This window comes from Phocoena phocoena, chromosome 21, assembly GCF_963924675.1.
Source record: "Phocoena phocoena chromosome 21, mPhoPho1.1, whole genome shotgun sequence".
NCBI classification, from domain to species: domain Eukaryota; kingdom Metazoa; phylum Chordata; class Mammalia; order Artiodactyla; family Phocoenidae; genus Phocoena; species Phocoena phocoena.
In genome coordinates this window covers 30,391,526-30,406,995 of record NC_089239.1, presented here as the reverse complement: position 1 = coordinate 30,406,995, position 15,470 = coordinate 30,391,526, and positions in this window count along the sequence as shown.

Sequence of the window (15,470 nt, the reverse complement as noted above, 5' to 3'; positions counted from 1 at the left end):
GGCTGGAGGACCAAGGAGAGCCCTGGGGAAACTGGTGAGTACTGTGTAGAGAAAGAGAAGGGGGGTGTGTGGGGAAAGTGACCTGTGAAGTCGTCGTGAGCTTCTAGGCTCCTCCCGAGGTGCACACCTGTGGGTCTCACCGTAAAGAGATTTATGGTGAATCACCAGAGACTCCAAAACTCACTATGGGACGGACTCAGGTCTCAGCCGGTCCCAGTTCCGTGTAGGTAGTTTGGGATGCTGCCTGCTTACGTTAAAACCAGAAAAATCTTGAAACGCAATATATAAATATACGTTCACCAAAACTTCATTTTACATTTATGAAGGATGCAGTTTCTTTTTTAGAACTATATTTATTTGGCGATATTCATTTGAAAGGCTTTTGAAACATTATAAACGAACAAATTAACTCAAGAAATTGGATTATACGAGGATTACACGAGGATTGAGTAGGCACAAAATGTTTCACAACAGATTGAATGTTCAAGCCTTTTTAAAAACATGAAAATCTTGGTTTGGGCTCTGGGTGATGTATGTGCAAAAGCTAACCGCTCCGCATCCACACAGGCATCTTGGCTTGTTTTCTTATCTTAAATAACGTTATGTCAAAACTGCTGTATAGTTTAGTTTTGAAAGGATAAAATCCCCTTTAATGAACAGAAAACGATGATGGTGACTACATCAGGCTGTGTCGAAGTGTATAATCCTGAAATGATTCTCCTCTAGATACAAGCAAGAGCTAATTTAAAGCCAATGATACTTTGAGGTGAATAAGCGAGAATGTCAAAATTGACGGTAATGTTCATTAATGGTAGACGAAAATAGTTATCACACACTCATGTGATAGATCGGACAGCTCATGAAATTGGTGATAAAACATAAAATGAGGTATGTATTAAATTGAGCCTTAAATGAGCAACGAGGACATAAGAGTTCAACCCTTTCCTTACAACTAATTTTAATACTGTGAGAGAACAAATACAGAATAAGTACGAAGTGTTGATAGGAGGGCCAGTTATGGGAGCACTGATACTTTAATCATCTTTATCATCCAAATTGTAGCTCTATATGTTGATGCTTACCATTACAAGGCACTGCTGAGATTTTATTTTGTTATTATTTCCATTTTGCATATGAGAAAACAGACTTAGAGATATTAACTTGTTCCGGGTCCTGTTAAATGATGGTACTGTATTCAAAACCACCAATACGTGATTCCAAATTCCTGGTAAGAACTCTGGTTGAAGAGAATCAGTGGAACGCTAAAGTGTGGGGTACAGCCTAAGAGAAAGAAAATATTATGCTCTGGCCCATTTTTTATTTATTTTTACTCTTTTTTTTTTTTTTTTTTTTTTTTTAGTGGTACACGGGCCTCTCACTGTTGTGGCGTCTCCCGTCGCGGAGCACAGGCTCCGGACGCGCAGGCTCAGCGGCCATGGCTCACGGGCCCAGCCGCTCCGCGGCATGTGGGATCTTCCCTGGCCCATTTATTGATCTCTCTAAACTTTATTTTCTCTTCTGTAAAAAGGAAAATTAATAGTCATTCTTTGAAAACCGAGGTGTAACTGAGAAATGTGAATTCAAAACAAATGTAATTCAAAAACACAAGGTTGCAAATAGATTGAGCACCATGGTGGAGTACACGGGACGGGGGTTTTTGTCCTGCCGTTAACAACTAGGAAACTAGACAAAACGTGAAACAATAGTTTTCCAACACGACCACAGGCAGCAGAGTGCTCGGATCCCTGACATAAAGGAAGCAGATGAGGCCTCAGCTAACTCTCTGGAAGCCATTGCACAGGTTTGGGAAAGCCAAGCAGTAGTTATCGGTTGAGGAGACAGAGATTGGTATTTGAGTCAACCGACACGGCTTTAATTTGTGAGGCAGGTTATCTGAGAGGAGCGAGCTTCACAAAAGAAAAGCTTCATCCCTCAGCAGAGGGATGCACGTTAAGTCTTCAGCTACTGATCCGCAAATGTGTACGAAGGCATCACCTGAAGATGGGGAAACACCAGAAAGCAATGGGACAAACGTTGCCTGAGACACATGCAGTGCAGACCTTAGAATCATTTGTGTTTCCACCTGCCAAAATAGAAAGACTTCATAATAAACAAACATTGGGTGCAGTCCTTAGAAAAGCACCAGCTCCATAGTGGGCATCAACTAGCCCTGGACCAAAGGCTTTGAATCGACCCTGAACATAGCTTAGAAGCAAGCCTGATTCAGCAACAGGATACACGAATCTTATCAAGATCACGCAGATCATTCACAAGGATAAACTATATTCTGGGTGGTAGAACACGTTGCCATAAACGTAAAAGCAGTGAAATCAATCAGAATGCTATCTGTAACCACGACAAATTGACCTAGAAGTCAATAATAGAAAGGTATCTGACGAAGTATTTCAAAATTTGGAAATAAAATAGCAAACGATTATATAATTTATAGGTCAAAGAAAAATCAAAACAGAAATTTGAACATATTTTGCACTGAATGCAAATGAAAGTACAGCATATCAAAACTTGTGGGATTCAGGTGAAACAGAGCTTATAGCATTAAATCTTCATATTAGAAGACATGAAAGGTCTTAAAGCTCTAATCTTCTGTGTTGAGAAACTATAAAGGTAAGAACAAATCAAACCTTGAGTAAGCAAAAGGAAGCAATAATGATAAAACAAAAATCAATGAAGTAGAGAACAGTAGAAATACAGAAAAGTCAATGAGCTCAAAAGTTGGTTCTTTGAGTAGATCAATAAAATTGATAAATATTATCCAGAACCCCCCCCCAAAAAAGGGTATAAATTACCAATATCAGGAAAGAAAATGAGGACAATGCAATAGATCCTCTAGTTAAAATGATAATATTTTTTAAAACTACGTGTCAATAAATTTGATAATTAAGACGAGACGTACAAATTCCTCGAAAGACACAGGTAGTAAGAAGCTACTAAGAAACTACTTAGGAAGAAATGGGTAACCTAAATAGTCCCATGTCAATTGAGGCAATTAAATTTGTGGTTAAAAACTGTCCCACAAAGAAAACAGAAGACTGCAGTTGTTTTAAAAAAGAAGTAATGCCAATTTTGAGCAAACTTTTCCAGCTGATAGAAGAAGAGGCCAGCATTTTTCTGATACCACAAACAGTTTACAGTTACAAAACAAAACAGAACAGAACAAAACAAAAAAAGACAAACATCTCTCATGAAATATAGATGAAAAAATACTTAACAGAATTTTAGCAAAAATGAATCCAGCAATATATAAAAAGGAATAAAAGTTGGTAAAGAGGATCTACAAAAACCCATAGCAGTGATCACACAATAGTGACAGATAAATGTTTTGCACAAAGATCAGGAAAAGGCAAGAATGGCTTTATTACCATTTCTTTTCAACATTTTAGTAGAAGTCCCACCCAATGTACCTTACTTAATTTTTTTAGGGCAGTTCAGGTTCACAGTGAAATTGAGAGGAAAGTACAGAAATTTGGTGGGCTTATTCCTTTGAATTGTCCTGCCCTGGTTCTGCGGGGGCCCTACAGGAGCTATAAAACTGGATGTCCGTGAGTTAGTTAAACTGGTGTGTGAAAGGTTTTTTACTTTCATTGAATAATCAACTTTAAAAAAATATTATCTATACATCTCAAAGCATTTCCTCTACAAATAAAATTATCAGTGCTTCCTTTAGATACGTTTTTTTCAAATGTCTGAGAATATTTGAAGCGCATAGATAAAATGAATAGTGTCACAAGCTTGACCGCTTTCAGATGAATCCTTTGCTCAATATGGTTGGTTTTCCAGGCTCAGTAACTAATTGGTTAGTTATTTATCTTCAAACTGATAGCTGGTTATTTTTCCAAACATTTTCTTTTGCTTATTTTCACCAGTCTTTCATCTCTATTTTATTAAATAATGGATACACACACGTGCACACGTACACATACACTTGTCATATACTAGCGTTAATGAGTCTTATCCAACATCTTGTCAATGTCATGTTCAAAAATGTTCACAAATAAAGAGTAAACGACAAGCTACAAGCCTACTCAAGGCTTTCACGTACAAGCCCTGTGAATCTGTGACTTTTCTTTCCTTGTGGTACACGAAGGGTTATCGGCTGATTAGGATGAAAGTTTGTGAGGTAATTCAATTCAACCTTCAGTTAAAGAAACTAGATATTTTTTCACGAAATCATAAACATGATGTGAAGGCGGATTGAAAACTAAATGGCTGTGGAATCTGTTCTCTTGTCTGAGTGACAGGTCTGTTCCCGCCAGCCCTCCATTCACCAGCAAGAGGGAGAAAATATTTCCAGGTGCACACGGACGCACCTGAGCTCTTTCCGCACCATCCTTTAGTGTATTTACTAAAAAGCGAATAGATTAAGTGAGGAAACAGCTAACAGTGGGGAAATGCTCCAGTTTCATAGATTTGAAGTAAAAGGAGAGGTTAAATCCTACACATCCTTCTGAGATAAGCTGAAATAAATTCGCCACCACCAAATATTTTAGTGCCCAGGAGCCCAACTACAGAATTATTATATTAACAGTCATACTGAATGTAGACACACCAAAGCATTTGCATTTTCTGTTGTACCTGTTGCTTTACAAATTGTTTTCAATCAAGATTTTATGAGTTAGAACAGAGTACCAGCAGCCTGCTAGTGAGAACGGTTATATAACCTCAGCTTATTCCATAGCCTGAAGCAAGCCATTTTCTTCTAAAAGTTTCAATTACCTTATCTAAAAGAGTCAGCTGGTAAGATTTGATTTCTCTATATGATAATGTACCAATGAGAATTTTTTTGCAAGATGATTCAATATCCTCTACCTAATTGTGCTATGTGAGTTTCAAGTATTAATGAATTCTGGAACATTAAGACTGTAATATGTTGTAGTTTAGTTAGCCGATTCATTTTAAGCTTCTTGGAACAGGGACTGTTTTGAATACATCTTTGTATCCCCCCATGGAACCTAGCACAGTGCTTCACAGAGAGCAGGGCTGAATAGACGTTTGCTAAATGAATAGATTTTACAATCTCAGTCTGTAGCTACAGTTTCTCAGAGAAAAGGGGAGACCTTGTTTTAGAATTGGGATTGAAAGAGTGATCTCACCCAGTGAACTGAAGGATAAATACACCCAAACTGTAGCCCGTTCACAACAGGAAATCACTGCATAACTAATCTTTAAGACCTTTGTCAGTGTCAAAATTCCCCAGTTCTGTGCCCTTTTCCCCCAAACTGCTGCCTACACATACATAGAGTTTGTATAATATTCCTTTGTCAGCTGTAAGGAGAGGACTTTGGTAGGTCTCACTTGATTGTGTTGTTCACAGTTGGGAAAGACAGAAAATCCTCTCTGGCTCTCCTCTCTCCAAAGTCAGGTGTTGAGAGAAAGTGACCTAAGGGAAAAGGCAAACCGTAATTCCTTAGTTGTTAGCAGCAGATTCGTAATATCTGTAGTCCAAGGAAATTTAATGATATGTATTCTCCAACACACCTTCTTCAAAATGCATGATCTGGCTTAAGAGACATGACTTACTCTTGAAATTATTTCCCTATGATGAATTAATTAATCCGTACATTGATTCACTCACAAATTCACTGATTTTACCTTGCACACGTAATGGACAAGAGACTCTTCTAGCCCTCAAGGCAGTAATAGTCCTGCAGAAGTGTTGAGAGATCCAAAAATACTCACAAAATGTTGAAAGGGCTAAATTTACAATAGAGTAAAAACAGGAAAGAAATCATCAGACATCAGCATTTTCCCCATGATCCAGCGGATGGGGAACACTTGTTAAGAGCTTAAGGGGTTAAGAATATGTTTGACGCGATTCCTTCTCATACCATGGCAATGTGCATTACATACACGCGCGCGCGTGCGCACGCTGATATTTTTATTAAGACCTCTGCTTATCATAAAACTTGTGATTGGAAAAGTAGTCATTTCCAATGAATTGCTGATCGTCTTACGTTTTTATATGTATTATTTTAAACGGCATACGATTTCTCATTCACTCTTTCTATGGATGGAGAAAATGGCTGAACAGAAAGTCGCCCGCAGCGTGAGCCTCTTTCAGAGAATTATCAGAGGCTGACACCTGGTGGCTGTCAGCACCATCGCGATAGAACACGTTCAACAACAGTACGTTACTTTCCATTTACATGCCCTGTGCCTCCAAGTTAAAATGCACACCTGTGACCCATGGATGTATCTTATTTTGATGACCTATCGTGGTCCTTTATATGTTAAACTTCTGATGATATTTAGACAGAATGAAAAACTGAAGCGAAACAGACATTTTGGGATCAGTTTTACTCCACATTCTGCCTAAAGCTGAAGAAAGCTCCCCCTTTTCCTTTACTACATTATTTATTATGTAGGAGAACCTCTTTATAAATGGTTACTTGTTACCCCCTGGTTTAGACCTTTTGTAATCTGAAATAAGCCTCTTGTGAGTTAAATTCTTCTGGCCATACAAACCTTAATATCTACATCAGCAGTTTTCAAACCATGGACTAGGGACCTTTGAAGGGTTGATGACGCCCTTTCAGAGGTCTATAAGGTCAAAACAATTTTCATAATAATACCAAGACATTATTTGCCTTTTAAGATTCCCATTCTCTGAGAGGAGTCTGCCAGAGGTAACAAGATGTAAACTCACAAGAGACTGAATGTAGACACAGATCTAAAAATACCGCTCTCTTCTATTAAGCCAGACATTAAAGAGATTTGCTAAAAATGGACAACGGTGTCACTCTTGTCACTTTTTTTCTAACTTTAGAAAATACAATTATTCTTCATAAAAGTGTCACTTATGTTAACATGCAATAGTTTATCATTACTGTTTTATTTAAAAATTTTTTTAATATATACATGTCAATCCCAATCTCCTGATTCATCCCACCACTCCAGCCCCTCGCTTTCCCCCCCTGGTGTTTTAAATTAACTGTGAAATAAAGACTTTAAACAAATCTCTCAGCTTAAATTTCTGATATGGTAAGTATCAATATATTTAACCCACATAAACAAAAGCTCTTTGGGGTCCCCAATAATTTTTAGGAGTGCAGTGAGTTTCCAAGACCAAAATGTTTGAGAACTGCTGATTTCTACTAGAGTCAGGGAGCGTTTATGATTTTCCTCTCTCTGGGCTTTGATAAAGGAAGGAAGGAATAAGGATTCTGAGGGCACCGTAACTTGGATACAGGACTAGGAAAGAAAGAAGTTACAGAAATGGGGATTCAGGAGCGTTAGATAATGAATCCTCTATAGAGTTACAGATGTGGGCGGCCTCCTCTCATGACTTCAAAACTTGAGAGTAAGATTGTCCCTGATCCGAGGTTGGGCTTGTGGGATGGAGAGAAAACACACCCAGAGAGCTAGCTCTTCCACATAAAGTCAACCACAGTCTGTGGTACTACGGCCTACTGGTCCCTTAATATGCATTAAACATTAGGTATAACACCATTAGAAAATAAAAACATCCACTTTATAGCTGTCTGTAAAGGAATTGTACAGCAAGATTGTATCTCTAAATGTTTTGCCTTGGATTGAAATGTTGAAAATACATGGCACTTTCAAATGTTATTTCTGCATTTACAAAAAGTGTCTTCTAATCTATGCTGTGTTGTAAGATACCACACAGGGTAAAGGAGGATTACTTATTTTAGCTACGGATCAAAACTGGTAGCAGTTATTTGCTTCTTTCTAAAGTATTGCAGAATGTAGAAAACATGTAGGACAGTCACACTGCCTAATTTGGTGTAACTGGAGTGACAGCAGGAAAGAAGAGAGAAAAAGGGACAGAAACAATATTGAAAAGATAGACGGCATGAATTTCTCCAAAATGATGAGAGATAACAACACATAGATTGAAGGACTCCGGCACCCTGTTGGTAGGATAAAAACAAACAACAAAAAGAACCCCACATCTAGGCATATAGCCAAACTGCTGAAAACCCAAAACAAAGAGTAAACTTTAAAACCAAGGGTTGGAGTGCAGAGGCCTAATAAGGGACTAACAGTAAGATTTCCAGCTGCCTTTGCACTAAAAATGGAAACTAGGATACAGTAGTTTACTAGTCTTAGAAAACGGGTCAACCTAGAATTTTAACTCAGCAATATATCTTTCAAAAATGAGGGCAAAATGAAGATTATTCTTCTAGATAGCCACAAGCTGAGAGAATTTGTTTCCATTAGGACTGCACTGCATGAAACATTAAATGATTTAGGTAGAACTTAAATGATTCCAAGTAGAAGTACAAAACCACAGGCAGAAATAAAGAATCCTGGAAAGGGAAACTATGTGGGAAAATATGAAAAAAGTAGTAACCACTTTAAGTAACAATAATTGCTATGTTTAAAACTATGCTTGTAGTTTTACAAGATATAGAGTTAACTATATAAGAACAATAAAAGAAAAGGCAGGGGAGTAAATATAGTTAAACTGTGGTAAGATTTTGTATTTTATGGAAAGTGATAAAATTCTAATTTAAGGTACTCTTATAAGTCATGGATGCAAAATCACTAAAATAATAATATAAAAGTTAAAATAAAAGATCTAAAAGAACATATTAAATGGAATAGCAAAAAACAATGGACTAATCCAAAAGAAAGCAAGAAAAAGGAATTAAAGAACAAAGAATAGATGAAGCAAATAGAGAACAAAGAGGAAGATGGTTGGTTAAATCCAAATCATATCAGCAATTGAATTGAATATACATAGAGTAGATACTAAATAAAAGAATACAGTTTTCAGGGTGGATTAAAAAAATAAAAGAACAGCAAGACACAACCATAGACTACTTTTGAAGACACACACATATGGCCACAGATAAATCAAAAGCAAAATGATCAAACAAGATATGCCACAGAAACCTAAACAAAAGAAGGCTGTCATGATTATTTAAATATCAGACAAAGTAGATTTTAAGGCAAACAGTTTTATTCAGGAAAAGCAAGGATGTTTTATAATAGTAAAACGATCGATTCAGTAGGGAGACACAGCATCCCGAAATGTTCATGCACCTAATAACAGCTTCAGTTCTCAGATTTAAAATGTTGAAAATAATTACTCTGCTGTAAGTGATAGAAGTGGCTTAGTTAAATGGGATACCGGTAAATATTGCTTGGAAGATTTGCCTGATTTTCATGCACAGAAGCCAGAGTGTTATTTAGTCTTACTTATTTTGCTTTTTAAATGCATGGATGACTTAGAGAGCTGGAGCTCAAGGTGACATCACTAAGAGTGACAGTATTTCCTAGTTAGATGCTTAATTTCTGTCAGAACTAGTAAGTCATAATTGGTGTTAAGATAAAGATACATACTTATGTAATGAAAGGTGTGCTCCTCAAACACGTCAGGCAAGCAAATGTATTATTTAGTAAATAGTTTTTTTCCTTATCAAAAATCTGTCAGATATGAGTATCACAGATCTCCTAAAGAATCCATAAGATCATACCCATCATCACTAAGTAATCATCTGTATAATACATTTAAGCTTCTTTCTGTGGAATTTGTTAGCCAGATTATGTATGTGCCTATTTATTTTTTTTAACTTTGTATTTTATATTGGAGTATAGTTGATTAACAATGTTGTGATAGCAAAGAGATTCAGTTATACATATACATATATCTATGCTTTTTCAAATTCTTTTCCCGTTTAGGTTGTTACATAATATTGAGCAGAGTTCCCTGTGCATGCATCTATTTAGAGACACAAAGTTTACATAAAAATGGTGGAACGTCCTAGTTATGCTTTCAATTTTTGATACCTACAGTTTTCACTCATATCTGGCGTACAAAGATAGCCCAAAAGATTGAACAGTGCTCAGGCACAGAAATCAAGAGTCATCTTTTCCAGAACAATTTCATTCGTGTGGTGAAGGCAAAAGCCAGATTTCAAGAGAGGAGGACGCAGACGGAGGCAACGCTTGGAAAGCACACTTGGTTCAAGTCTCATCTGGGACTGCAGCCACAGTGCCTTAGCATCTCTGTAGATATTCCTAGAGTCAGGGGTCAAACTATCATTTTCTGTCTTGCATTTACTTACCACAAAATGTCTTGAAATGCTAGCTTCAACTTCCTTTGATTACATCTTGAAATCTGCCTTTGGAAACTAACTGAACTCTTCACACTTAAAGACCTCTTCACGGTCTCCTACCTTTCAAAGGCAGTGGCAAGTCTGTCCTCCTTGACTCGATAAACTTGCTTGTTTTGTCCAACTCATTGTCACCACTCCTCCCCTGGTCCACCGTGGTCCACCAAATTAACGGCGTGTGCTACAACTTCTCTGACGTTTTCCTTCTTCCCCTCAGTGCCTAAATACGGACATTTCACAGTATTATTCTTCCTTCCGTATGGTTATGGGCTGAAAGTTTGTGCGCCCCCAAAGTTCCTATGTTTAAACCTAATCCCTAATGTAATGGCATTTGGAGATGGGGCTTTGGGGAGGTGATTCTTTCATGAGGATGGAGCCTGCTAGGAATCGGCAGAGAGCCAGCGCACTCCGTCTCTACCAGGTGAGGGTACGCGGAGAAGATGGCCCTCTACAAACCAGGAAGTGGGCTCTCACCAGACACAGGATCTGCCTGCCCCTTGATCTTGGGTTTCCCAGCTTCCAGAACTGTGAGAAATAAATGTATGTTGTGTTGTTTGAAGCCACCCAGTCTTTTTTTTTTTTTTTTCCTTTTTTTTCGGACAAGGGATATCATTTTAGTTGCTACAGTTACCACTGGGATGGGCGGGACGAAGGGGAAGGGGCAGGGCGTGGGTTCTGGCCAGAGGGCCCAGGGAACGCCAGGTGCTGAAGGTGCAGCCCCGGTGTCGGCCGCGAGGTGGCGCCGCGGCACAGGCCGCTCGGCGATGGGGATGCGCAGGCCCAGTCGGGCGCCTGGGGCGTCAGTGGTTCCCGGGGCCTCCAGGAGCAGCCCTCCGCTGGGCCCGGGAGGCCCCTTCCTCGGGCCTCAGAGTGGTCTCGCTCCATCCGTCGAGGGGCAGTGCGGCCTCCACAGACGGGGGACCGGTCCAGCGCAGCCAGCCGGGCCCAAGGCCGGCCCAGTCGGCCCAGGTCGGCGCCCAGCTCCTCCCGCGCTGTGGGCCCCCGGCCGCCCCCGGAGGAGGACACGGCGGAGACGCGTCCGCGGAACCGGCCCGGCTCTCCAGGTAGGCCCTTCGCCGTCCCCCGGCCCCGGGCGTGGGTCGCGGCTCCAGACAGGTCCCCGCAGCCTCTGCCTCGATACCCGTCCTTGCGCAGGTCGCCTGGCAGGCCTCGAGGACGAGGGGACCCGCTGCGGCGGCCACTCACCTCTGGGGACCCGGGTTAAAGTGTCCTCGGAGCCGGGCGGGCTGGGGACGCGGAAGCAGAGGGCAGGTGGGCGTCAGGTAGACGGGCCCGGGGTCAGCATCCGGGCCTGCGGCGTCCCAGGTGAGCAGGTGCGCCCGGCATGTGCCGGTGAGTGGTGCGCCGCCCGGCACTGGGCAGGGCCCACCAGGGCCTTTGACCGACCTCACAGCGGGCAGCGCCTCGTCCGCGAGCGGTCCAGAGGCATATTCAGTGTCAGTGTGAGCCCGTGCTGTTACACACGTGGGGCAGCCTTCCTGATGCTGATGTATTTGGGCACAGTATATGAAATGCTACATAGATACACTTACAGCATGTGCGTACCTCATATAAGCATTTTTATACATATATTATCTATAAATATTCAACATGGTAATACATTATATAATAATATAAATATATACACACATCTAACAGTTTATAATATGTAATTATCTATATACATACTACATAAGTATCACTAAATTGTATGTAAATTAAATTATATAAGTTTGGTATGATGTGTATATATTATACATCAATGTGTTTTCGATTTAATATCAGTCTAATTAACATCATCACCATACGTATAATTTATATAGATATTTATATATGTCATCTATATATTATCACATATATTATGTATATATACCTATATAAATTTCATATGTACATTTTTATAATTTTATACTTTCTATAATATATTTAATATATTATTACATACAAATATACATGTATTACATTTATATATTTGTGTTTATATATTTAAATACAATTATATATTACACATACATAATTGATCATACGGGTCATGTGTGACATAATTTTATGAAGTGTTTCACAGAACTAACCCCCGAGGTTTTTTGTTTTTAATAATTCTACAGCATTTCTATTGATTGATTGATTGATTGGCTGTGTTGGGTCTTTGTTTCTGTGTGAGGGCTTTCTCCAGTTGTGGCAAGCGGGGGCCACTCTTTATCGCGGTGCGCGGGCCTCTCACTATCGTGGCCTCTCTTGTTGGCGGAGCACACGCTCCAGACGCGCAGGCTCAGTAGTTGTGGCTCACGGGTCCAGTTGCTCCGTGGCATGTGGGATCCTCCCAGACCAGGGCTCGAACCCGTGTCCCCTGCACCGGCAGGCGGACTCTCAACCACTGAGCCACCAGGGAAGCCCAAGCCCCGAGGTTTAAAGCAGAAAGATGGGCCATCATTGTCAAGCAGATCTCTGACTTAAGGCTGGGAATCTCATGGGGTTTCTACCTACTCACCCGCTTCCCACCAGAAACCTGGGTCCAGGGTGTGGAAGGACCCCAGGCAGCCAGCAGATGTTTGACACACTCTCTTCCTTCCTCACTGCTGGCCTCTGCCCTTCTCAGCTGGGCGTCTGAGCATGGTGTAGGCTGGCATGTCATCTGGAGTGTGCCTCCAGCCTCCATGCGCCGGTGTGGAGAGGGCTCCCACGAAAGCTTCGTTGGCCCGAGCCCCCAGCCTGGGTGCTCATGTGTCTGCCCCGTGCGGGGAAAGCTCTGGGACTGGCTGTCCTGTCTGCTGCCCCGGGGTCTCTCGCTCCACTGTAGTGAGGTCTTTGGCCAACCTACCTCCTCGTGGTCAGCCATGAAATATCCATCCCCCCGTGTTAAGAGAGGGCAATGCGCTCTGAAGAGTCTCAGGCTGGGGGCTCAGTGCTGCTCCCAGTGGTGGAGAGGAGAGGTGCAGGCCGACCTTCCTCCTGGAAACCACGGGGCGGATTGCCCTGGGCCTGGATGCTGTGGCCCGCAGGTGGCCGAAAGGAGCGGGGATGGTGAGCCCTGCTCCAGCCCCGACTCACCTGGGGCCCGTTGCCGTGACAGCCGCCATCTGAGTGATGGACGCCTGGTCTGAGAGGACTGGGGAAAAAGAGAGAAAGGAGGAGAGAAGAAAAAAAGAAGACATCACCCAGGTATCTTTTCCCTGAACATAATTTTGCTTTGGTATCTTTAAGTCTACAACTAGCCCTCTATTCAGCTGTGACCTGATTTAGTTAAATAGTTCCTCAATGCTGTTGGGTTTAAATTTTCTTCTCTCAAAATTCCACATGGTAACAAACAATTGGCAAATAGCTTTGTGCACATTCCTTTATGTCTATTTTTATCATTTCATTAGAATAATTATTATGAATTTCAAAATCTCTTCTAGCGTACTGACTATGTGAAATTGAGGAAAGCGTTAATTACCTTAAGACACAGTTTCCTCATTTCTCAGGACAATAATATCTCACTCATCGGGTTAAAGACTAAATGAGACAATGAATGTAAGACACATTGCATAGGGCCTGATATATGGGAAGAGATAAAATTTACCTCTAAGTATTATAGTGTTTACGATGAAAATTCTTATTAGTATTCTTTTAGTGGTATCACTTAATTTTCTTTTGGCAAAGTTGAAACAATTTAGACTTCTACCAGCAGTGTATGAGGAGGTCCACCTTTCGATATTTCAATAGGGAATAGCATAATCAGAATGTTTACCATATGTGTCCTTTCGTCGTTGAAGGAAGCCATCATTAGAAGTCCTTACTGTGCTTCCCCACGGGTCTCACTGGTTGGACTGTGTGATCGCCCCATGCCTAGCGGGACGGGCATGGGGGAACGGGCCCATCGTGATTATCTGTGACCGCTAGGATCCCTCCTCTCTCTTCCTGCCCAAATGAAGCTGTGGTTCTGGGATCTCTCTTTGTAGGGGGGGATGACCATTCTGAGGAAGGTGGAGGAACTGCAGTGGTCAAATGCGCAGCTAGGCAGGGCGCTTCGGCCGTTTGCGTGGTCCGGGTGAGAGAGATGATGAGGGAGTGCCGTCGGAAGTGGTGATTAGAGTATCCTGGAAGAGTGTGGACTTGGAGTCGGCAGGGTTTGAGGACCGCCTGGACTTGGGGAGAGGCTGAAAGGAAGGAAACCGGATGAAGGCCAGGTTTCTGCCTTTGATATTGGGGAAGGTCACGTTGACATTCACTGATATGAAATATGTGCAAAGGGAGATATTCAGTACATGGTATGCACGTGAGCTAACAGCACAGAGTGAGGTCTGGGCTTCTGAAAATAGACATTTGACGGTCACTGCGTGTAAAAAGTAGGTGAAGCCATCCAAGCGAATGCGATTGTTCGGGAAAATGCCACATAGGCAACAATAAATATGGTGATATAAATTATAAATACATATAAAATTGAGACCACTCTTTTTTTTAAATAACTCTAGATGTTTTTAGAGATTTGATAGATTAAACAGGTTAAACATTGGGTGTCCATCTCAAAATGTCCATAATTCAACCTTTCTCTAAAATGTAATATGATACTTTTTCTGTTTTCCTAAATATAGCTCGTCATGGTCACTGAGCAGACAGGGTCATTTTATTCTACTTATGCTTTCCTGTGGCTGTTTCCTTTTCCTCAAGTTTTCACGTATTTTTATTAAATGATATCACAGATTTTAGCCGCCTTGTTGTTTCTGGAACGTGCCAATCGTACCTTGTCTTAGAGATTTTGAGCTGGCCTCTGATTTAGACACTTTTCCTCCAGGTATCTGCAGGGTTAATTCTCTTTCCTCCTTTAAGTCTTTGCTCAAATAACACCTTTGCAATCAGGCCTCCTCCGCTTACCTTTTTAAAATTGCATCCCTGCCCACGATGTCCAAATAACCCTTAGACAGCTGTAATATTATTTTTTCCCAAAAGCACTTGTCACCTTATAACAAATGGGCACATTTACTTTTATTATTTTTATTCATTATTTCCTCTCTCGCCCTCCTACAGTATGAGCTCCAAGAAGGTGGGGACGTTGTCTGTTTTATTCACGGATGTATTCCAAGGACACATATTAGGCACTTGATAGATCATTACATTGAATGAATGAATGAAATATGTCAGGTGTGCTGCAGACCACCTGGAACCAAACTGGCTGGCAGTAAATATTTGTCAAAAGCCCTGGAACAAGGCACGTGTAGAAAATCGTCAATGAGATCATCTAGCGGTGTGATGGTTGGCGTCTGACAGGGTATCTGATGGTATAAGGAATCACTGTGAAGTGTTTTAGTGTGATAACAGGATTGATTGTGGTGGTGTTTAATAAAAGAGTGCTTACCTTTTAGAGAAAATATACTGAAATGTTTATCAATGGAA